A 23,761-nucleotide genomic window follows, 5' to 3' on the forward strand; every position below is an offset into this window, starting at 1 on the left:
GACAGTGGCAGGGAGAGATGGATCAATCCAGTTTCCTCCATGTCCCGCAGCAGGAGGGGGGATGCTTCCTCCTGTCGATAGCTGCCCTTTCAGATTTCCAGCCACCATGCACATCCTTCTTCCCATAACTAGAGCTATGAAAAAGCAGTTCCTGCCAATAACATACCTGAAAATGAACTCATCCTTTCCCTAATGCAACAAGAATCCTTGGGGCACCTGGGTGGCTCAGTGGGTTAAAGCCTCTGCCTGCGGCTCAGGTCATGATCTCAGGGTCCTGGGATCGAGCCCCGCATCGGGCTCTCTCAGCGGAGAGCCTGCTTCCTCCTCTCTCTCTCTGCTTGCTTGTGCTCTCTCTCTCTCAAATAAATGAATAAATAAAACCTTAAAAAAAAAGAATCCTGACTTGCTTCATTTGATTATAAATTCAGTGGTTTGATTTTTCACCTCATTTACTTGGAAAGGGATGTGCTACCATTTTACTTATAATAACACAGGTAACATTTTACATCTTAAAATGGTAACCCCTCCATTACCTCGGAAAACCATTACGGTAAATAAGCAACAACAGCACATTTACTTAAAAATATGATTAAGTACCTCTGACCTAATTTCCAACTAATCTTCATCTTTTTATCTCACTACTCTTTTGGGGAGTTCAACGTTGAGGGAAGAACATTTCCTCTGTTAAACCATACAATAACCCAAGGATTAGTAAATTTCTGTGAATATAAATAGGGAAGCACAAGACCACCAGCAAACACATACCAGTTCTCCCAATCTCCTCCACTACTGACTTCCTTTGAGTGTTGACACTTTTTAATCTACTCTTAAATGTGAATCCTAAAATGCACAATTATGGTATTTGAAACACCATGAGAGGACAAAATATTTCAGAGAAGTCTTCTAAATGGTAAACACAAATGCCTGCCTTTTCCTCCTTTGCTTCTAGTAAAGGGGATAGGAACCCCTGGAAGCATTGTTAGAACTCCTTATTTTCTTCACATTCTCTATCATCACCATTAAGTCTTATGGGGATTGGGTCAGTAGCTTGTTTACCTTCTGTTGCAGTCTGGCAAACTCAAAATAAATGCTCTCAATTAATATATTTCTTTAGACCATTGAGACTCTAGGCCAGGACACCAATAAAGACTAACACATCCCCAGTTGCTAGAATTTTCTCTGTCATCTTGTTAATCAGTGTTAAAAAGATAAAGCCAGGTACTTTTTGTTTGTTTTTAGTTTTTTTTGTGTGTGTGTGTGTGTGTGTTTTTTGTTTTTTTTTGTTTGTTTGTTTTGTTTTTTTAGTTTTTATTTAAATTCTACTTAATTGGGGTCCTGGGTGGCTCAGTCAGTTAAGTGATTGCGTTCAGCTCAGGTCATGATCTCAGGGTCCTGGGAACGAGCCCCACTTCGGACTCTCTGCTCAGCAGGGAGCCTGCTTCCCACCCCCTCTCTCTGCCTGCCTCTCTGCCTACTTGTGATCTCTGTCAAATAAATAAATAAAATCTAAAAAAAAAAAGAAAAAGGTTTAAATCCAGTTAGTTAACATATAGTGTAATATTAATTTCATAAGGTCAAATACTTTATCAGAAGTGCTCAACAGGCTTCTTCGAGCTTTAGGAATTGAAATTGCCTAGTTTATTAGTTGTTACTCCCAGGTAGACCTCAGTGGATATGAAATCTTGTTTCCCTAGTCTTTAATGTAGAATAATAGCACTCTATAGTATTTCATAAGTATTCAAGGATTTACTGATTAGAGTGATTATAAAACTTCATTAGTATATTAATTATTTATATGAACATCACAAGTTAATGATTTTTGCAATTCAAATTATTTTAGGTCTTATTTATTTACATTGCTATGTTAGAGTTTTTATTTATTTATTTATTTATTGTCAGCCAAAGCTGCTCAGAATGGTCTTGCACTCCTGAGATTCTACTTATCCAATTCTTCATTTCTTCTCTCTTTCACACAGACCCTAGAGCTAGTTCCAACTCCTTTATCTCCTCACCATTTCTTCTCTGACAGTTGTCTCAGTTACATCTCTTGAATGTTCCATCCCATCTTGGTGTCTCCTTTTGGACGGCCTGAACTAATGCATATAACACTGATCCAAGAAGGCAGTGGTATCGTAATGTTGAGTGGCACACTGCTTGCCTTTGGTTTTCTAGTCATATGAGATAATGAAATCTCTTTGTTATTTTTTAAAAAATGTTTTTATTGTGAGTTGTAACATGCATATGGGGATATGCAGAAAGTAAAATTGTACAGTGTCATGAATTATCATTAAGTAAATGCTTATGAGACCACCAGCAAGTTCATGAAACAAGACATTTCTAGAACCTAGAAGGTCTACTAATGTTTCCTCTTAAACAGTACTTTCTCTTTCAATGAAGGAAATTCATCTACTAGCTTATGATAACATTTTCCTTATGTTTATTTATATTTTTCCCACCAAAGCAGCGTGCATACATGCATCCCCAAATAATGTACTTTAATTTTGACTTCTTTTTAGCTCTGTATAAATGGAATTTTTCTAGGTATTTCATGTCTGTCATCTTCTACTCATTATGTTCCTGATATTCATCTAAGCTCTATTATTGTATTTGTAGTTTAAAAACTTTTATTGCTATATGGTACTCCATCTTATGATATATGAATTTATTTATTCTTTCTCCATTGATTGAAATATGAATTATTTCAGGATTGGGGTTATTAAAAATAATGCTGTGGACATGCTTAGATTTGTTTCTTTGTGTATGTGGCATACGTTTGTTTGGTATAATCTAGTATTTGAATTTCTATTCATATGGAATATTTACCTTCACTTTAAGGAGAATGATGAGTTAGTTTCCAAAGTGGTTATACATATTTATACCCCCACCATCACTGCATGAGTATTGCTCTACAACTTCACCAAGGAAAAAAAGAGAGAGAACTCAAATAAATAAAATCATTAATGAAAAAGGAGTTGTTACAACTGATACCACAGAAATACAAAGAATCATAAAACACTACTATAAACAATTACACACCTACAAACTGGACAATTCCTAGAAACATAAAACCTTCCAAAAAAGAATCATGATGACATAGAAAATCTGAACAGACCAATTACTAGTAAGGAGATTGAATCTATAATCCAAAACCTCTCGACAAATAAAAGTACAGTACCAGAATTGTGAATTCTACCAATGGTGAATTCTACCAAACATTTAAAGAAGAATTAGTGTCAATTTTTCTCAGACTCTTATAGAAGAGGAGAGAATTCCTCCCAAATTATTTTATGTGACCCACATTATCCTGATACCAAAAGCAGACAAGGGTGCCACAAGAAAAGAAAATTAAAGGCCAATGGGAGGCCTGGGTGGTGCAGTTGGTTAAGTATCTGACTCTTGGTTTTGTCTCAGGTTGTGCTTTCAGGGTCATGAGATTGAGCCCCATGTGGGGCTCTGCACTCAGTGTGGAGTCCGCTTAAGTTTCTCTCTCCCTCTTCCCTGTGTTGCATGCTTTCTCTCTCTCAAATAAATAAATAAAAATCTTTAAAAAAAAAATGAAAAGAAGAAAAGAAAATTACAGGCCAATATCCCTAATGAGCATAGATGCAAAGATTCTCAACACAATATTACCAAAACAAATTGAACAATATGTTAAAAGGATCATAGGCCACAATCAGTGGGATTTATTCTGGGGATGAAAGGATGGTTCAAGATCTACAAATCATCAATGTGACATACCACATTACCAAACGGAAGGATAAGAATCATGTGATCATCTCACTAGATGCAGAAAAAGCATGTGACAATATTCAACATCCAGTTATGTTAAAGACTCTCAGCAAAGTGAGTATAGAGGGAACATACCTCAACAGAGTAAAAGCCATTTATAACGAGCTCACAGCTAACATCATACTCAATGGTGAAAAGCTGAAAGCTTTTCTCTAAGGTCAGGGATAAGACAAGGATACCTCTTCTTGCCACTTTTATTTAATGTAGTAATAGAGTTCCTAGACAGAGCAATTAAATAAGAAAAAGAAATGAAAGCTGTACAGATTGGAAAGGAAGAAGTAAAACTACTACTATTTGCAGATGACATGGTGTCATATAAATAGAAAACCCTAAAGACTCCATCAAAAAAAGTTAGAACTAAGAAATGAGTCCAGTAAAGTTGCAGAATACAAAATCATCACACAAAAATCTGTTGTATTTCTATGCGTTCATAGCAAACTATTAGTAAGGCAAATAAAAGAAATGGTCCAATTTACAGTTGCATCAAAAATAATAAAATCACTAGGAATAAATTTAACCAAGGAGGTGAAAGACCTGTATATTGAAAACTGTAAGACATTAAGGAAAGATATCAAAGACACAAATAAAAGATATTTCTTGTTCATGAATTAGAAAAATTGATATTGTTAAAATGTCCATACTACCCAAAGAAATCAACAGATTCAATACACTCTCCATCAAAATTCCAATGGCATTTTTCATAAAGATAGAACAAACGATGTAAAATTTATTTGAAATCATAAAAGATCCTGAATAACCAAAGCAATCCGGAGAATGAAGAACAAAGCTGGAGGCATCATGCTTCCTGATTTCAAATTAAAATGCAGAGCTATAGTAATTAAGACAATATAGTATTGACATAAAACCAGCCAAATAGATCAGTGGAACAGACCAGAGAGCCCAGAAATAAACTCAGCAGGGCAAGAACATGCAATGGGGAAAAGAAAATCTTTTCAATTAATAGTGTTAGGAACATTGGACAGCCATGTACAAAATAGTGAAACTGGACCACTATTTTACAGCTACACAAAAATTAACTCAAAATGGATTAAAGAATTAAATGTGAGACCTGGTATCATAGAATTCCTAGAAAAAAACATAAGTGGTAACCTTCTTGGTATAGGTGTTACCTATGGCAAAGTTTTTAAAAAAAATATGACACCAAAATCAACAGCAAAAATGGAAAATAAACAAGTGGGACTACATCAAACTAAACAACTTCTGCCCAGCAAAGAATCAATCAGCAAAATGAAAAGGCAACCTACTGAATGAGAGTATTTGTAAATGATCTATCCAACAAAGAGTTAATGCTAAAATATATTAGGAACTCGTGCAACTCAATAGCAAAAGAAACAAAAAATAATGCAAGCAAAAAATTGGCAGATGATCTGAATAGACATTTTTTTTTTCCTAAAGAAAACATACAGATGGCCAACAGGCACAGGAAAAGTATTATATATCATTAATCATCTGTGAAATACAAATCAAAACTCCTCACACCTGTTGAATTGCTATTTTCAAAAAGGCTAGAAATAACAAGTGTTGGCAAGGATGTGGAGAAAAGGAAACTCTTGTGCATTACTGGCAGTAATGTGAACTGGTACAGCCATGATGGAAAACAGTATGGAGTTTCCAAAAAAATCAGAGGCAGAACTAACATATGATCCAGCAATTCTACTTCTGGGCATTCATCCAAAGAAAATCAAAACACTAACCTGAAAAGATATATGTACCCCTGTGTTCATTGCAGCATTATTTACAATAGCCAAGATATGGAAAAAACCTAAGTATCTATAAATGTATAAATGGATGAGGAAATTGATATATATATATACAGTAGAACATTATTAATTCATGAAAAGGAATGAAATCTTGCCATTTGTGTCAATATGGGTGAACCTTGAGGATATTGTGCTTAGAAAAATTAGGCAAAGAAAGACAAATAGCTGTGTAAGCTCTCTTATATGTGGAATCAAAAATTAAGAAATAAATAAAATCAACTAATTAAGTTCATAGATACATCAAACAGATTGGTGGTTGCCAAAGGTGAGGGAGTGGGGATTGGGTGGGAGAAATGGGTGAACTGTTTTAGTTATTTTTTTAATAGTTTAAATAAATTGAATAAAAAAATAATCTCTCTCAAAAAAATTGAGATGGTTGTTGTTTTCAGCCATTTAAGTTGGGAACTTTGTTATGCAGCAAAAGCTCACAGATACAAACAAACTTATTTTAGAGTTGCTTTCTTTTCTTTTCTTTTTTTTTTTTTTTTTTAAAGATTTTATTTATTTATTTGACAGACAGATCACAAGTAGGCAGAGAGGCAGGCAGAGAGAGAGAGAGAGAGAGAGAGAGAGGAGGAAGCAGGCTCCCTGCTGAGCAAAGAGCCCGACGCGGGACTCGATCCCAGGACCCTGAGATCATGACCTGAGCCGAAGGCAGCGGCTTAACCCACTGAGCCACCCAGGCGCCCCTCTTTTTTTTTTTTTTTTGGAAGATTTTATTTATTTATTTGACAGAGAGATAACAAGTAGACAGAGAGGCAGGCAGGGAGAGGGGGAGCAGGCTCCCTGCTGAGCAGAGAGCCCGATGTGGGGATCAATCCTAGGACCCCAGGATCACAACCTGAGCCAACGGCAGAGGCTTTAACTCACTGAGCCACCCAGGCACCCCTAGAGTTGCTTTCAAATTGTTTTTAATCACTTATATTTTTCAAACTGACCAGTTTTTCTGTTTACTGCATCTGCTAATTTTCATCATGGTAGTTTATTTCTTCATGAATATTGTACTTTTTTATGGAGACCAATTTGCAGCAAAGAATTTTGTTGAGGGCCTCTGTGATTCCTAGCTTATAAATGTTTTGAGTTTTCCACTGAAAGAACCCTAGCTATTGCAATGGTCTGCACAGGGTATAATATTAATTTCTTGGCTGTAAATTTTACACAATGCAAGTGGTTTAAATTTGTATCTGTATGACACAATTTTTCCTGTGACTTTGGTTAGTGGGATAATTTTTCTAGATTAATTTTTTCATAAACCAGGAAGCTCTTTGTGATTTTATTATTTTGAGACTCCCTTCCAACTCCTCCACCCCTACCCTCATGAAGACAGAGTCTCTGTTACCTCATGGGTATTAAAACCTCAACTCTGGACCCCAAGGGCAGTTTTTAATTTTAGCTTCTGGAAATAGCTCTTTTCTTCTTTGGAACAGAACTATTTAAAACAAACTAATTTCATTTTGTCCATCTTTTTTTTTTTTTTTTTTTAAGATTTATTTATTTATTTGAGGGAGTGTGAGCACAAGTGGGGGGAGGGGTAAGAGAGAATCTTAAGTAGACTCCCTGCTGAATGTGGAGTCTGACCTGGACCTCAGTCTTACCACCCATGAGATCATGACTTGAGGTAAAATCACGAGTTGGACGCTTGACCAACTGAGCCACCCAAGCACCCTGCTCATCATTTCTGTTTGTTTGTATGCACATTTGTTTCCTTCCATTTCAGATTAGTCTATCGTGTTTCTAAATGTCTGGGTAGAAATCTGTAGCATTGATTAGTATCTGCTAACTAATTGCTACAAATTTAGCATATATTCAATATTGCTTCTACTTTGTCTATTAGCTTCACTCAGCCTTTTAAATGATCTGTCTTACCCTGTCTCCCCTGAGTAGTTTATAAACCCCTTCAGTTTATAAACCCCTTCGGTTTATAAACTCCTTGGGGGAAGATACTTTATTTTGTTCTTTTTGTATTCTGCCTGTCTTCAAAAAGATCTAGTTTGAAAACTGTTCAATGAGTGTTTTTAAATATTAACTTTTAAAATATGCATAATTTGAAAATAAGGTGATGCTATGGTAAGTTTTTTTTTTTAAGATTCACTTATTTATTTATTTGACAGACAGATTGCCAGTAGGCAGAGAGGGAGAGAGAGAGGAGGAAGCAGGCTCCCCGCTGAGCAGAGAGCCCGGTGCGGAGCTCGATCCCAGGACCCTGGGATCATGACCTGAGCTGAAGGCAGATGCTTTAACCCACTAAGTCACCCAGGCACACCAACACTATGGGAAGTTTTGAAAATATACATTAACTACTGAAAGAACAGTATCTCTCATCAAAACAGGGTTCTGACTTTGGAATGGAAGGGTCGAGGTTTTGTTTATAGTTTGTGAGAGCTGATAAAATATTGAAGAGAACCTTACTAATGTGAATCACGCCATTGCAGTCACATAAGCAATTAGGTCACCTCTGTGCCCTGATTTATATCACCGCTGAGTAGATCTTTTCACTTCAGTCATTGCTATGGCTACCAGTAGTGGCAGGTGAGATTAGTCTGTACCTTGCCTTAGCTGCACCGTGAAGCTGTTGCTTTCTGTCCTGGCCTCTTTGTCACAGCTCTGGAGAGATGCCTCTAGGAACCTGTGCAGCCATTCTGCTGCATGGACGAAACCAAAAGGGAGAAAATGCTATCATCTCAATGGGCAACCCTTGACCAGTGGAGGATGGGTGACTAGACAAATCATCTACTGTCTCATCCCCAGGTGAACTACTCTGACTCATACTCTACACAACATCGCAGAGTCTCCTGTAGGATCAAGGTCCACTTGCCCAGTAACCACCAGTCAGATAATAGGTCCTTGGTTTATCTTTCTCTTCCTTATTGTACTCTACCAAGACCCTCATTCTTATTCCTTAGGATGACTGCCCCCAAATTACTTTCACCTTGTCATAGGCTCTTCTTTTTTGGGAGGAAACACAGGTTAAGACAACTAAACATGTCTTAGAAAAGTTGGTAAAAAGAGGCCTAACTTTCTGAAAGTTATCAACTAATACACAAATCTTACTTAGAAACCTATGTCTATGAAGAAAATATTTGCCCAATTCAGGAGTAGGGGATTTAGGCTCCTTGGAGAGGTCTCCAGAAGGACAACTCCAATTCTTGTGGAGGAAACATTAAGTAGCAGTTGCCAAGGAGGACGAAATTGGTAGGAAGAGGTGGGGAAATGGACTGGCGTCACAGAGCCAAAAAGAAAGCGGAACTTAGGACTTCAGAAGGAGCTACATGTTATCCTTCCATATTTGGGGCTCTGTATTCTCAACTGCCCTCTTCTTCTTCTTCTTCTTCTTCTTTTTTTCAATCGAAAACCATTTTGGCGTGGTTTAAAAGATATGCTATAACTATGTGGATCCAGTTAATAATTGACTCAAACTTCTGCTATCTGGTGTGCAGGGTAGATGACTAATAAGTCCAGAATGCTACTTCAATAAAGCCCATTTTATTCGGCAGATAAACCAGCATGTGACAGTAGACACTCAGGAAGTCGAGGCCAGAAGGAATACCACGTTCCCTACACACTTTAATCCGGGTTGTGTTCTCTGCCTTGACAAAATTGCTGGAAGTGCGTATCTCCATAGGCTGGGGAGTTTTGTGTGTGTCTGTTTCACGGTGGCTCTGACAAGCCCTACTCATAGCAGAGGATACTGGTTTGACTTTGAGCCACAAGCTTTTGAGGAGTTATGCCTAAGGGTGGTCCAACAGGCAATTATGAAACAGAAATCTTGTCTATCTCTTAAGTAAACATTTATCAGATAGATTGGTGTATACATTTATCCTACCAGGAAGAGCCAACCTTAATATCAAACATGACTTCTTCCAAGCATAAACAGATAGTTATGTAAGTACTAGGTGGCAGTGAAAACAATGAGAAGAACAAATTATCAAGCATCTACTTGTGCTGATCTAGACACCGTGACTAGGTGCTTTCCATGCATCATTTTTGGTCCTCAGAACAGCCTGGCAAGGTAAATGTTGTTTTCCTTATTTTCCGGTGGGAAAAAATGAAACTCAGAATTCCTCTCCCAGGGATATGCAGCCGATAAACGGCAGGGCCTGGATTAAAATACTAATCATCAGGATCGCAATCACTCAGGCTGCTGGCATTTGTGTGTCCATCCTGATGATCACATCTGGGATGAGCACCTCCCACATTATTTGTTCCAGTGATCACTCCTTGAGTTAGTCATATCACGCCCATCCTGTACATGAAGAAAGTGAGTTTAAAAAAATTATTTATTTGAGAGAGAGGGAGAGAGTAAGGGAGGACAGAGAGAGAGAGTCTCAAGCAGACACTATAGAGAGAGAGAGTCTCAGGCAGACCCTGTTATCAGCACGGAGCCCAGCGTGGGGCTCCACCTCAGGAACCTGAGATCATGATCTGAGCTGAAACAAGCATCAGCAGCTTAACTATGTCACCCAGGCACCCCAAGAAAGTGAATTTTGAAGGTTAAACAACTCCATCGAAGTCATACAGTGGATACATAGAGGCTCTGGAATTTTAAATAGGACATGAAAGAACATAATACTTTCACCGATTCCCTAAAGCTCCGAAAACAGATTCCTTACGTCCGGCCCTATGCCTGTCTCAACCGACATGTTTCTGTCAAGCATGTGACAGGGTAAGTTCCATGTCCCACTGTTGCCCCCAGGGGTCTGACTAATGCTGCTCCCTTCAAGGAACTGCTAACATCTCTAGCTTAAGCAATGTGCAAAGTAACTGGTGCGAATAAAATCTCTTCCCCCAAGGCCTCTCTTATGCACGGTTCATTTTCTGGACTAACAAGTCTAAGAGGTGGCCCTGCAGGGTCAGCCCCTGAAATGTTGGTAAGTTCAGTGCTTCAGTGAAGCCACAAGCAAGATTTAATGGAAAATAGGCACATTTTATGGTAAATCAGTGTGAGAGTTCTTCACATGGTGTCTAAGGAGCAGTGACAAGCTGGAAAGCTAGTTGACGATTGATCCGGATGTCTACTGTTATATTCCCCTTCCTTCTGACACAGCAAGTTTGTTTCTTAAATAGCAGAATTGTAGATCCTGAGGATTAAAGGTGGAGAGAAATAATTTCATATGTAGGTTGTATAGCAACTTCCTGGGTTTTAGCAAAGCATCTTTGACATTTTTGCACTCAGAGAAGAATCCAAGAACAATACAAAGGAGGGACAAAACAGTCTCATTTTTATTTCTAGAGTTAGCAACAAGGTGGCAGACAATTTCCTTATTTGCTATTTGGATTCTCAAAATGCCTAGCCTCTCCTTTTATACTCATGCCCTCTAAATTGTCCCACCTCGATAGAAAGCATGATTTTTGCTGAGAGTTCTTTGAAATAAATCTAAAGCCTACTAGCTAATTCCTAAATAGCAGAACAACGCAGTGACATAACTGTACAGCACACAAAAATGTGTTTTTATATGCACTTGTGTACACGAACTAAAAGTGCAGGGATAGAATGGGAGCCATTACTAATTAACGGTCAAGGCTCTGCCTTGAACAACTTCTCCATCTGCACATTGGGGTTATCCATTTTAAGGATCTAATATTTTTCCAGTTCCTAATATTTTTGTATATTCTACACAAACATAAGATCATATCACAGATGACACCCAAGAAAAAGATGAGGAATTCGTCATTAAAAACTGCTAACTTATGAAAAATATTCTATCCTCACCTCTGTCTGTGTTTCTTATGGTTTGGGGATTTTCTTCACAGCCTTTCCTTCTAACTTCCTGAAAAAGGATGACAGTGAGTTACCATTATCAAACCATCTCTATTAAGAGACCCTTTCTCAAGAGGGCAATCCTGCTGGACCTGGCTAGCCTTTGATTTGACAATGTCATTAAGGGGGAAAAAAAAAAAATCTCTGTCAGTGATTTAAGGAAGTCCAGACCTGAGAGTGAAAGAGCAGAACCCAGGGGGTTGATCTGATTTTCCAAATCCTCTAACAAGGATTGAATACAAGCTCACAAGGAGGTCTTTCATAGGCTAATTTCTTCATTTCCTTCTTGTATACCAAATAAAAGGAGGGAGTGTGGAACCTTCTGTAAAAGGAAAAGTAGGCGTGAAGCCAGCACTCTCTTTTCCCATTCTTGGAGAAGAGAAATTAGAGGAAAAGGAACACTTGTATTTGATGTGTGTCTTCCTTAAGAAAGGTACTTAGTATGGTAGAGCATATGTAAAGAAGGCCTTACCTTCTTGATTTTCCTGATAAAGAGACTAGGTTCAAAGTGATTAAATATCTCAAAAATAACTAGATACTTATGGAACGAGTCAGTTCTAGTATATCCTTTTCCTGTCCTACTGTGTTGGTTCCACTGTGCTGATCCAGAAAGGGTTGGCTCTGTGAGGGGCTCACAGCCTATAGGGGTTGTTGACATGAAGTTAGGTTGTTTTCCTAGTTTCCAGTTCCGGGATTTGAGTTGAGTTAGTAGGTATTTTATAATGAAATCCTGTTAAAAATAGTGCTAAAAAAAGAGTGCCGTGGACATCCTTATTAGGAATTGTTGCCAGTTGAGTTTCATTGCACCCGTCAATTTTTCATGGCTTTATAACATAGATGCACTCGGAGAAGTTGAGAATGTATCTATAACAAGAAGGTTTTGGGGCCCAGGAACATGCATCCACCAGGAAGCTGCCTCTATTACTAGCCTCCATACAGGGCACAAGATGTGTCATTGGTAGAAATGAAAACATGGCCTTTCCCTGAACTCCTGAGGGCGCTAAGTCAGTGATGACAAGTTATCTTCTACACATGTTCTTTGGTTCTAATCAGAGCGTGTTGGTTAATATTCCTGAAAATCAAATTATAATCGGGCAGTTGTCTTCAGAAAAGCCAATATTTGTTAAAGTGAAATAGTAGCAACCACAAGAACATAGTAATGGAAGAGAAGGTGTGGTAGACCTTTTTTTTCTCCTCCTCCCCCCCCCCCACCCCCAACAATTTCTGTTTCCAGATTGCTCAATAACATCTGCTGGTAACTGAAAATTCAGCTAAGAAAAGAAAAACCCACCACTGGTCGTGGGTTTGGAACATGTATTTCCAAGGCATGTCAGAACATCCTCTCGGTTTGCTCTCATTTCCCTATTCCTGTAAATAGTAAGGAGTATTCTTTCTTTTATAGGTTTTGCCTGTCCCTTTACCTGCAACCTACCAACACAAAATAAGTATACTTTGGGGCGCCTGGGTGGCTCAGTGGGTTAAAGCCTCTGCCTTCAGCTCAGGTCATGATCCCAGGGGTCCTGGGATCGAGCCCCGCATCGGGCTCTCTGCTCAGTGGGGAGCCTGCTTCCTCCTCTCTCTCTATCTGCTTCTCTGTGATCTCCGTCTGTCAAATAAATAAATAAAATCTTAAAAAAAATAAAGTATACTTTGGGAAATCCTATCAGTTTGGATTTGACATTCCTATTTTTAAAAAATATTTTATTTATTTATTTATTTATTCTACAGGCAGACAGAGAGGAAGGGAAGCAGGCTCCCTGCTTAGCAGAGAGCCCAATGCAGGCTCAATGTGGGCTCAATGTGGGGTTCAACCCAGGGCTCAATGCAGGGCTCAATGCGGGGCTTGATCCCAGGACCCTGGGATCATGACCTGAGCCAAAGGCAGAGGCTTTAACCCGCTGAGCCATGCAGGCGCCCCTGATATTTCTATTAATATTTTCAGTTATACCAGATGAAAAGTAGACATATTGCTTTTTGCCTTCTTTCCTTCCTCTCTTCAAACTATCCCTTATTTCTTAAAAAACAAATAACTTTTATTTACATCAAAGACATAAATGTTTAAAACTTCAGGAGGCAAATAATAATGAAAAACACCACCTCTTTGTCATTTCTGCCCATCCTCTTTTCCCCATGGAAACTACATTCACCATTGATTAAGCTGCTGCATTTTGTTTACTTTTAGAGCTCTAGACGACACGTTTATTTGGCTACTTCTTGATTTTTCAGTTTTATGCATGATCCATCAGGTTCTCACTGTAGAAAGGAAGGATTTAGTTCTCTTTCTCCCCTATTCCCACCACACCTGTGTACCCTCCCCTCCTCCACACACCCATCTTTCCACTCTGGTTATTTTATCACTTTGTTGGGGTTAGTACTCAATGTTCACATTATTATAAAGAATATCCACAGGTTTGCAGAGCAATAAATTACGATTGCTTTTTCCTTCATGCATATTCTTTTGTTCATACTACATGACCATCACCTCCTTTATGTCTGCTGCTCTGTGGTAATAATCATACCCGCTCTCCCTATGGGCATGCCCCAGCTCAGAAGCACTGGATCCAACACGAAGTCTTTGCCAGCTGTTAGGGCATTTTCGAGCCATTTTATTGTACCTAGGGAAATTTCTTCCCAGTCCTTTCGACCATTCAAGTTGAAACTGGTTGTCGTCTATGCCCATTGCACAGCTGTCATTCTAAGGGATTCCTATTTATGTCATCTGGTGGAGTCCCTCAGCTCTTTCTGTATTGATCTCCTTTCCCTCCCTGCTTTATGCCTTCCTTTTTCTTTTTCCTTTTTTAAAGATTTATTTATTTATTAGCAAGAATGTGCATGCAAGTAGGGGGAGAATGTAAGGGCCTATTCAGCCAGAGCGGCCCCACCCTGGTTGAACAGCCATTTTGTTGTTTATGCAGTAAAACTTAAATGGACCCTGCCCAATCCGCCCCCCCCCCGCCCCCCAGGGGAACTTACTTAAAAGCAAGTCCGGGAAACCAGTCCCAGGTGACAAAGCCCAAATACAAGGGTGGGTCAGGTCAGGTGGAGATAACGCCCCAAATGCAGGGGTGAGTGAATCAGGTGGAGACATCCAATCAGTAAAGCGGGTATACTGTCTCCCTAGTTACCAAGGAGTGTGGGCCCTGCCTTTTGGGCACCAATTCTGACCAAGGTGATAGGCTAGTTCAAACAGCTACTATGGGGTGAATTGTAATTCAATTGGCCACCCGTGTGGGACCTAGCACGACTGTGCAGCTTTCTCTGTGTGTAACAATCTCATTGGCTACCTGTGTGTGGCCAGGCCCAACCACATGGCCTTTGCTCTATAAAAGTTAGTCTGTAAGGCTGGGAGTGGTCACCTCTTTGCAAGAGACATCCCCAGCTGGTCAGTTTGATTCTCGATGCTTGGTGCAAAATAAAGCTTTGCTTGACCTTCGCTTTGTATCACTCTCGCTCCTTTGACCACGGACCCAACAGAGGGGAAGAGGGAGGGAGAGGAAAGAAGCACATTTCCTCCTGAGCGAGGACATGGATGTGGGGCTCGATCTCACAACCATGAGATCATGACCTGAGCCAAAATCAAGATTGGATGCTCAGCCAACTGAGCTGCTCAGATGCCCTGCCTTACTCTTTCTTGATTCATTACCTCCTATTAATGGGCATTGGAGCTTCTACTTTCTGCTATATATATTTTCATACCTTTTTTTTAAAAATAGGAACTTCCTTCTCCTTTTTATTTATTTTTGAGAGAGAGAGAAAGAGAGTGATCTGTGGGGCAGGCGGGAAGAAGCAGAGAGAGAATCTTAAGCAATCTCCATGTCCAGCGCAGAGCCTGATAGGGGATCTGGATGTCAAGACCATGACCTGAGCTAAAATTAAGAGTCCGATGCTCAATCAACTGAGCCACGCAGGTGCCCCTGATTTTGTTTTTTAAAGTGCAATAAACCTATATGTCAGAGGAAGAGATTAAATGAGATAACACTTGGCTTTTTATAAAATCCCAACACTATCTTTTTTCTACCTTTGTCCACCCCTGCTCCCATCCATATTTTCTGTCATAGATAGATGGTCTCCTGAGAGTTAACAGGAGAACTGTCTTAGAGGCAATACCACATTCAACCCTTTAATTATTCTCCTTTAAAAAATATATACACTTTTATTTCTCTTCATTGATTTGCTAGTTTAGATTTTATCTAATCACTTACTACTATAGAATGTTGGGATTGGGGCACCTGGGTGGCTCAGTGGGTTAAAGCCTCTGCCTTTGGCTCAGGTCATGATCCCAGGTCCTGGGATCAAGCCCTGCATTGGGCTCCCTGCTTGGCCAGGAGCCTGCTTCCTCTTCTCTCTCTGCCTGCCTCTCTGCCTACTTGTGATCTCTGTCTGTCAAATAAACAAAATTTAAAAAGAAGAAAAAGAAGAAGAATGTTAGGATTTACTGTCTTTTATGTGGTCCCACTGATAAGGGAAACACTGTACTTAAGATGGCCGACCAAACCAGCAAGGAATTCCATTCCCTGTCTCAAAGCCCTTCCAGGTTCTTCTTTTCTACCCCATTTCCCACGCCCACCAGAAGTACCAAGTATGCAGAAGTAGAAGGGTATAAATCCCCCTCCCTGCTTGTGCTGGGGGCTCAGACCTTTGAGAACAGCTTCCTCCGAGCCCACTGGCGTTAAATAAACCTCCAATCCTCCAAGGTCTCTGAGTGCCGCTTGGTTCTTCCGTCAGAATCCAGTCCAGGTTCCGTAACACCACCTTTCCCGACTCGCTCTTCCCATTCTTCCACACTCCCAGTATATTTAAGTCACAAGTTTTGGCTCAGTCAATATCTAGAGTTTACTCTGTTATGGCTATGTTGGGAGACAATTCTCCATGTCCTTTTTTATTTTTATTTTTTTTTCCATTTCTACACATTTTATGTCTAGGGACACTGACAGCTTTGTTCCAGACTAGCATTTCAAGAAGGTATGTATAGTCAGTCAGCAGCTTTGGAAGACAGTGAGAGTGTCTCCCTCAAGGGCAGGGCACAGGTTTCTTTTTTTTTTTTTTTAAACATTTTATTTATTTATTTGACAGACAGAGATCACAAGTAGGCAGAGAGGCAGGTAGAGAGAGAGGAGGAAGCAGGCTCCCTGCTGAGCAGAGAGCCCAATGGGGGGCTCGATCCCAGGACCCTGGGATCATGACCTGAGCCGAAGGCAGAGGCTTTAACCCACTGAGCCACCCAGGCGCCCCAGGGCACAGGTTTCTTTACGGCTCAGAATGTTAACGATGATGTCCTCCTCTGGGGTGAAGGTCATTCAGGCTTGATTTCAGCCCATTTTAAAAGACTGGGGTTCCCTAAGCTCAGGGGTCCTCAGCTGTGATACAGTTCCACAACATGTGAAGTGTCCACCTGGGCCATTCATTGTCACCCCCACGGGACATGGAGGGTAAGGGGAGTCAGAGCAACCGTGAGGTTCATGCTGCTTGCTATTCTGTGAGTAATAAAATTCTTTGCTTCTGGTCCAGGAGTCTCCAGTCATTTCCCAGCATCCCTGGAACTCTGGCAGGTTAATTTGTTGGCTTGGAAGTCGGGTAAATTCTCGGACTCCTAATTCTTTACAATAGGAAACTCTGGCTTCTTGCCTTTCCTGCACTTTTTAGAAATTTCCCATATGTAGTATTTTTTTTTTTTTTAATTTTCTTTGCTAAGTTTGAAACCCCTGATGAGATGCACTGAGAAAAGCATGCCATGATCTCCACGGTATTCCTGCCAAGGATGCATAGTGTGCATCTGGCCCAGACACACGGTGTGAGGGTCATCCAATAGAATGTGAAACTTGTAGTTTATTTATTTGAGAGAGAGAGAAAGCGCACAAATGAGAGGGAGAGGGAGAGGGAGAAGCAGACTTCCCACCGAGCAGGGAGCCCAGTGGGGGGCTCAATCCCAAGACCCTGGGATCATGACCTCAGCCGAAGGCAGACACTTAACTGACTGAGCCACCTAGGTCCCCCTAAGCTTTAAAACTAAGAGAGTCGATCAAAGACAGAAATACTGCTGTAGGTTGAAAGGATCTGAAGAGACATGAGAACCAAAAGTAACGCATTCCTTGGCACAACCCTAAACCAGAAAGGAAAAGCAGGCTCTTTAGATGGTTGGCAAAATTTGGGTAGAAGTGTGTCTTTGTTTGGGGTAAATATACACTAGATTTTTAAGGGGTGATGAGACATCATGCTTAATGCTTGATTTTCTTTTCTTTCTTTCTTTTTTTTTTTTTTTTTTAAGATTTTATTTATTTATTTGGCAGAGAGAGAGAGAGAGCCCAAGCAGAGGGAGAAGCAGGCAGAGGGAGAGAGGAGAAGCAGGTTTCCCACAGAGCAGGGAGCCCAATATGGGCCTTGATCCCAGAATTACAGGATCATGACCCGAGCGAAGGCAGAGGCTTAACCGACAGAGCCACCCAGGTGCCCCTAAAGACTGCTTTTCAAAGGTTCGAAATACAGCTAATGATAATAGGTATATGAGCACACACACAGAGGCATGTGTGCACACAGGCACACATGCGGGGCAGGGGAGAAAGAGGACGTTGGTGATCATGTATATTCAGGAAGTGCTAATGTTTGGAATATCCAAACAAAAAATCTTTGTTCTTTGTTTTTTTGTTTTTTTTTTTTTAGGAGATCTTTGTTCTTTTTAAAAATTTTAAGTAATCTCTATACCCCCCATGGGGTATAGAGCATATTAATGTTGAGATTTAGAGTTACATGCGCCACGGACGGAGCCAGGCAGGCACCCAAGAAGATCTTTGTTTTGATCTAGAAATTTTTATACAAGTAACTTCAAAATAAAAGAGTAAGAGCATTAAAATGCTGTTTGCAAGCCCTATGTTCACAGAAAGCTTATCAAGTGTCAGGTTTCATTGTGGAACAATCAGGAAGGAGCTGGCAGTCTTGCTGTGGGACTCCTGGCTGTCCGTATCTGAATGGGCAGAGAAGACTTTCTCTACTATTTCACATGATGAAGCATAATCCTCACCGCCTCTCAAAGCCCAGAGTAGAAGGGGACTAGAGAGTTCTCTGAGAACAGACTCATTGAACATCTCAATTATCAGTAGGAATATATTATCTTCCCTTTTTTTTTTTTTTAAAGATTTGTTTATTTTAGAGGGAGAGAGAGAGAGAGAGCGCACGCAAGCAGGAAGGGCAGAGGAAGAGGGAGAGGGAGAGAGAGAGAGAGAGAGACTCAAGCAGACTCTGCACTGAGGAAGAGCCTGATGCCAGGCTCGATCTCACGACCCTGGGATCAGGACCAGAGCTGAAACCCAGAGTCTGACACTTAACTGACTGCACCACCCAGGTGCCCCAGAATCAACCGTCTTCTGTGGTACATAGTTACGTGCCTGCATGGACTAAAGAGCTATGCCAATCTCCTTATTAGGACTTTTAATAAATTCGCTTGTTTGCAGCAAAGGCATTTGCAAACCCAGTATCTTCAGAAGCCCATGCTTCCTTTACTGATGGATATGTTCTGAGTCTCTGTGGCATGACTCAACTTGCATATTGTTGGGATTTTTCTTCTTCAGGTCATTAGCATAACAGAGAAAGCTAAAGCCTGTATCATTTACAGCTAGGTTATCAGCTTTCCATCTTCCACTGTTTTGTAGACCATAATTGTCTGCTGTCATCACCTCTTCCTTTTGTGGGCTTAAGCACACAAAAAATTTTTTTGTTATTTTAGTGGAATTTCAGGAAGGAGCAAAGAGAAATATGTTTTTTGTTTTGTTTTGTTTTTCTATCTGGTATAATTAACAGGAAGACCTGTCATTACCTGAGCTTTCTTTCTATTGAAGACTAACTTCCTATGTGTGAGGAAATAGGTGCTCTGTGTAATCATTTGGCACAGACTCCCGACCAACACTAAAACACCTTTATATTAGGAAAGGAGAATTTTTAAAAGATGGGTTTTTTGTTTGTTTATTTTGTTTGTTTGCTTAATTAAAAGGATGACATTTTTTTCTTAGATATCGACTTTTTTCTATAAGTGAGCTTTTTTAATGTGTTTCTCATTCTTGTACTGCTTTTTCTTCATATCCAGCTGACGTTTGGGTAAAATGGGCAGAGGAAAAATATTCTGCTCATAGAATACTTTTACATTCCACATGCATTCCTAACAAGATAAAACTTTTATTCTATTTCAAGACCATGGATAGGAGAAATAGCCTCCCCCGTTTTCTCTTATAATTTGTTTGAAATACAAATAGAGAAACTATTGACATGTTTAGAAGGGCTTTTTAAAACATAGGTTCAACCTTAATTTTCATCTTCGAGAAAAAAGTCACTAAGTCTAATTGTGCACTAGAAGAGTCTGGTGGGACCACTGTCAACTCACAGGGGCTATATGACATATTTAAAACTTTCAAGGGAAACACATTTTTTAGCCACTTAATGAACTACTAGCCTACAACTTCGGGCTTGGATTGTGTTGCATTGCTTTTATAGCAGACAGATCTTTGTGAGGCTGAGTGCTCAGTGGTTACTATGGTAAAAAGTAGCACATGAAAATCAACGTGGAACAGGAAATGAGGGCACGGTTCCTAATCTGATTCCCAAGTTTGAGTGTACAGGGCCTCTTAGTCAGGGTTCTCCAGAGAAACAGAACCAGTAGGATACGAAAATACACACACACAGACACACAGATACATGGATATAGAGAAAGAGATAGATTACGAGGGGTTGGCTCATGTGATTACGGAGGCTGAGAAGTTCTGTGATCTACCTGTCTGTTAACTGGAAGCCCAGCAAAGCTGGTGTTGTAGGTTGAAAACAAACCCAAAGGCCTGAGAATGAGGGGAGCTGATGGCGTGAATCACACTTTGAATCTGAAGTCCCAAGAACCAGAAGTGCTCATGTTTGAAGATGGGAGAAGAGAGATATCTCAGTTCAGGTAGAGAACAGAGAGCATATTTGCCCTTCCTGTGCCTTTTTGTTCTACTCAGGCCCTCAACAGATTGCATGATGCCCACCTGAGTTTGGAAGGGCAATCTCCTTTATTCAGTCTACAGATTCAAATGATAATCTCTTCCAGAAATACTGTCAGAGACACATCCAGAAACAATGTGTTACCAGCTCTCTGGGCATCCCTTAGCTCTGTCAAGCTGACACAGAAGTTAATCAATACAGTGCATGGACCTCACTGGTTAAGTGTAGTGTTGATAAAATGTGTCCAAAATTATTTGGTAATGTTTCTTCTAAGACTTGGAGCCTAATTTTTTCTCATCTTGAGTATGAGCTGAACTCAGTAACTAGCTTCTAAAAAGTCAATATGGCAGAAGTGACTGTGTGGCTTCCAAGTCTATTTCATAAAAAGGCATTGCAAGTTCTTCCTTACTTTCTCCCTTGGAATGTTCATTACCAAGAAGCCAGCTGCCATGTTGTAAAGACAATCAAGCAGCCCTATGGAGGTGCCCATGTGACAAGGAACTGAGCCTGTTTTCCATCAGCCGACAGGAAACTGAAGCTTTCTGCCCATAGTCACATGAATGAGCCATCTTGGGAGTGGGCCTTTCAGCCCTACTTGATGTCCTGACTACAATCTCAGGAGAGATTCTGAGGCACAGACACCCAGTCAAGCCTATCCCAAATTCCTGGTCCACAGAAAAGATGAAATGATAAATACAATTGACTCTTGAACAACTCAGGTTCGAAGAGCATGGGTCCACTTGTACATGGGATTTTTTCCATAGAGCACAACACTGTGAATTTATTTTCTCTTCCTTATCACTTTTCTTTTCTTTTAAAGTAAGTGCCAGCCCAGCTTGAAGCCCAGTGTAGGGCTTGAACTCAAAACCTTGAGATCGAGACCTGAACTGAGATCAAGAGTCAGACACTTAACTGATTGAGCCACCCAAGGCACCTCCACTTATGACTTTCTTTCTTTCTTTTTTTTAGATTTTATTCATTTCTTAGAGTGAGAGAGAGAGAAAGAGAGTGAAAGCAGGGGCAGAGGCAGAAGGAGGAACAGACTCCTTGCTGAGCAAGGAGCCTGATATGGGGCTTAATCCCAGGACCCTGGGATCATGACCTGAGCCAAAGGTAGATACTTAACCGACTGAGCTACCCAAGTGTACCGACTATGAATTTCTATTGTTTTTTTAAAAATATTTTATTTATTTATTTGACAGAGAGATCACAGGTAGGCAGAGAGAGAGAGAGAGAGAGGGAATTAAGCTCCCTGCTGAGCAGAGAGCCCGATGCCGGGCTTGATCCCAAGACCCTGAGATCGTGACCTGAGCCGAAGGCAGAGCCTTAACCCACTGAGCCACGCAGGTGCCCCTACTTATGAATTTCTTAATAACATTTTCTTTTCTCTAGCTTACTTTATTGTAAAAATACAGTATATATTATATAGAATATACAAAATATGTGTTAATGAACTATATTATCTGTAAGGCTTCTGGTCAGCAGTAGGCTATTGGTAGTTATGGGGGAGCCAAAAGTTAATATGTAGTACCCCTAATGCCTTGTTTTTCAAGGGTCAATTCTATTTGTTTTTAAGCAATTAAATTTTGGGGGTAATTTGTTAAACAGTTGATAATGGTAAGTGTGGAATGATGAAATAAAATATTTTTTCTTTCTGTTTCTGTGTATTTTTTTTCAAACAGCTGTGAAGTTGTTAGAAAATAAATATATATATTTTTAGAACCTAAATATGTCTTAAGTTGATAACTCTAACTACTTAGTAAACAGAACTTCGGGTATTTACTTTGGCCTGGAACATCATGAAAAAATTTCTGAGACACTAAGTGTGCTATTCACTGATAGAGTTTGAGGAAACTCATCACTAAATTAAAGATGGCTGCTAAATCTTTTTTCCCTTTAATTTATTTAGGCATATATATAATTTTTACCTATTTTTGGAATGGAAAGGCTTGTTACTTTTGATTCTGAACATGTTTTTATTTGTCATGTCCATAGAGCCGTGAAAATGGAGAAAAAATTACGTGTAGAGATAAGGTTCCTCAAGAAAAGTGATCATTTGAGAGTACATTGATGATTATTTAATAAATATAAATGAAATTATTGTTTTATAGATATCAATATATCTGTATTTGGGCTTATATAAAATTTAGGGATAAATTAACGACATACAATGAAGCATGTAAATACTAGCTTATGGGTATGGCAATATATGCCTTCGGTGCAGTGGACGGTTTACTGTGAATAAGAAGAGATGACGCTCCCTCTAGTGGTAGTTGTTGATATAATTCATGGCAGGAAAAAAACATACCAGTTTCTTCCTTTAACCTTGGGACAGTGTGTAAGGTACTTACCTGTTTTTTTTAAATTTTATTTCATCGATAGTATTTAACCCTTGATTATGACTTTGGAGTTGAATGTTTTTAAAGGCAAGGACAACACCCACAGTTTTTTTTTATTTTTTATTATTTTTTTAAGCCAAAGTCAATAGCATACCAAACCTTTTCATGTTAATACATTGTAAAAAACATTCAAACTTGATGCTGTATGAATTTCTTTTCAAAGCAGATTACATCAGTATTATGCAAGAAACTTACAAGCAAAAGGTGCCCTTCCCATTTGAATTGAATTTGTTGTAATATAGCATCTGCCAACTTTCCTGTCCAGGTAGTAAACAGATATTTAAAACACTAACTTTGTGCTAAATGCTTAACTATGCAGAGGGTTGTGGGAAGAGGCCGCGAGAGATTCAGAAAGGCAAACAGGTGCGGTGTGGTTCTGCAGGTGACGAGGTTCTGCCCTTACCACAGGAGTCCACGCAGGGCACCTCACCTGGTCCAAGGAAATAGACAAGACAAGGCCTCCAAAGGAAGAAAGGCTGTGAGCAAGAGCTGACCTGGTCAAGTTGTTTTGCTCTCTTGATCTATCCTAGCTTTACAAAACGACAGTGCTGATCAGCTGTGGCTTGGACTCAGTATAAATTTGTCCAACAAAAGGCTAACAACCAGGCTTTGTGAATTTGCTAATTCCTCTACTATTTGTACTTGTAATGGGAATATCTGTTCTGTTTGTTTCGGAGAACAATGACGTTATCACCTCTCAGCACCATGAGTCATTTTTTTACCAGGAAGACTTCTTCAAGTGTTTACTTAACCTCATCTTCAGAACTGCCACCTACCTATTCTCCAAGGGTGATTAATCATTTATGCCATGTGGCTAGAGGATGATTAATGGAGTCCACAGTGCCTTTAACAGAGAGCCCAATTTTAAAAATGCAAAGTGATCTCAGTTTGTTTTTAACAAGAATGAATAACAATTAGTTTACACTTTCATGGGTAAGTATAGTTTGTAGACACATGAATTTTAGGACCCAACAGCATGCTATTTAGAATACCTGTTTAGTTCTACAAATGTCTGTTTCCTGCAACAGACTGGAGCTGTATTGTACCCCTTGTCCTGGTTCCAGAAGGTATAGTTA

At 39.8% G+C, this 23,761-nt stretch overlaps 1 long non-coding RNA gene across 2 annotated transcripts in view; it reads left to right on the forward strand.

The window, feature by feature from the left end:
- The window catches only part of LOC309870168, a 106,125-nt gene extending 84,184 nt beyond the window's left edge, over positions 1-21,941 (forward strand). For both annotated transcript variants that reach the window (XR_014314523.1, XR_014314527.1), the window contains one exon: positions 18,589-21,941. This is a non-coding gene — a long non-coding RNA (uncharacterized lncRNA). The remainder of the gene's footprint in view (positions 1-18,588) is intronic.
- Positions 21,942-23,761: the final 1,820 nt, after the last annotated feature.

The sequence above is a fragment of the Mustela nivalis genome, assembly GCF_964662115.1.
Source record: "Mustela nivalis genome assembly, chromosome: 1".
NCBI classification, from domain to species: domain Eukaryota; kingdom Metazoa; phylum Chordata; class Mammalia; order Carnivora; family Mustelidae; genus Mustela; species Mustela nivalis.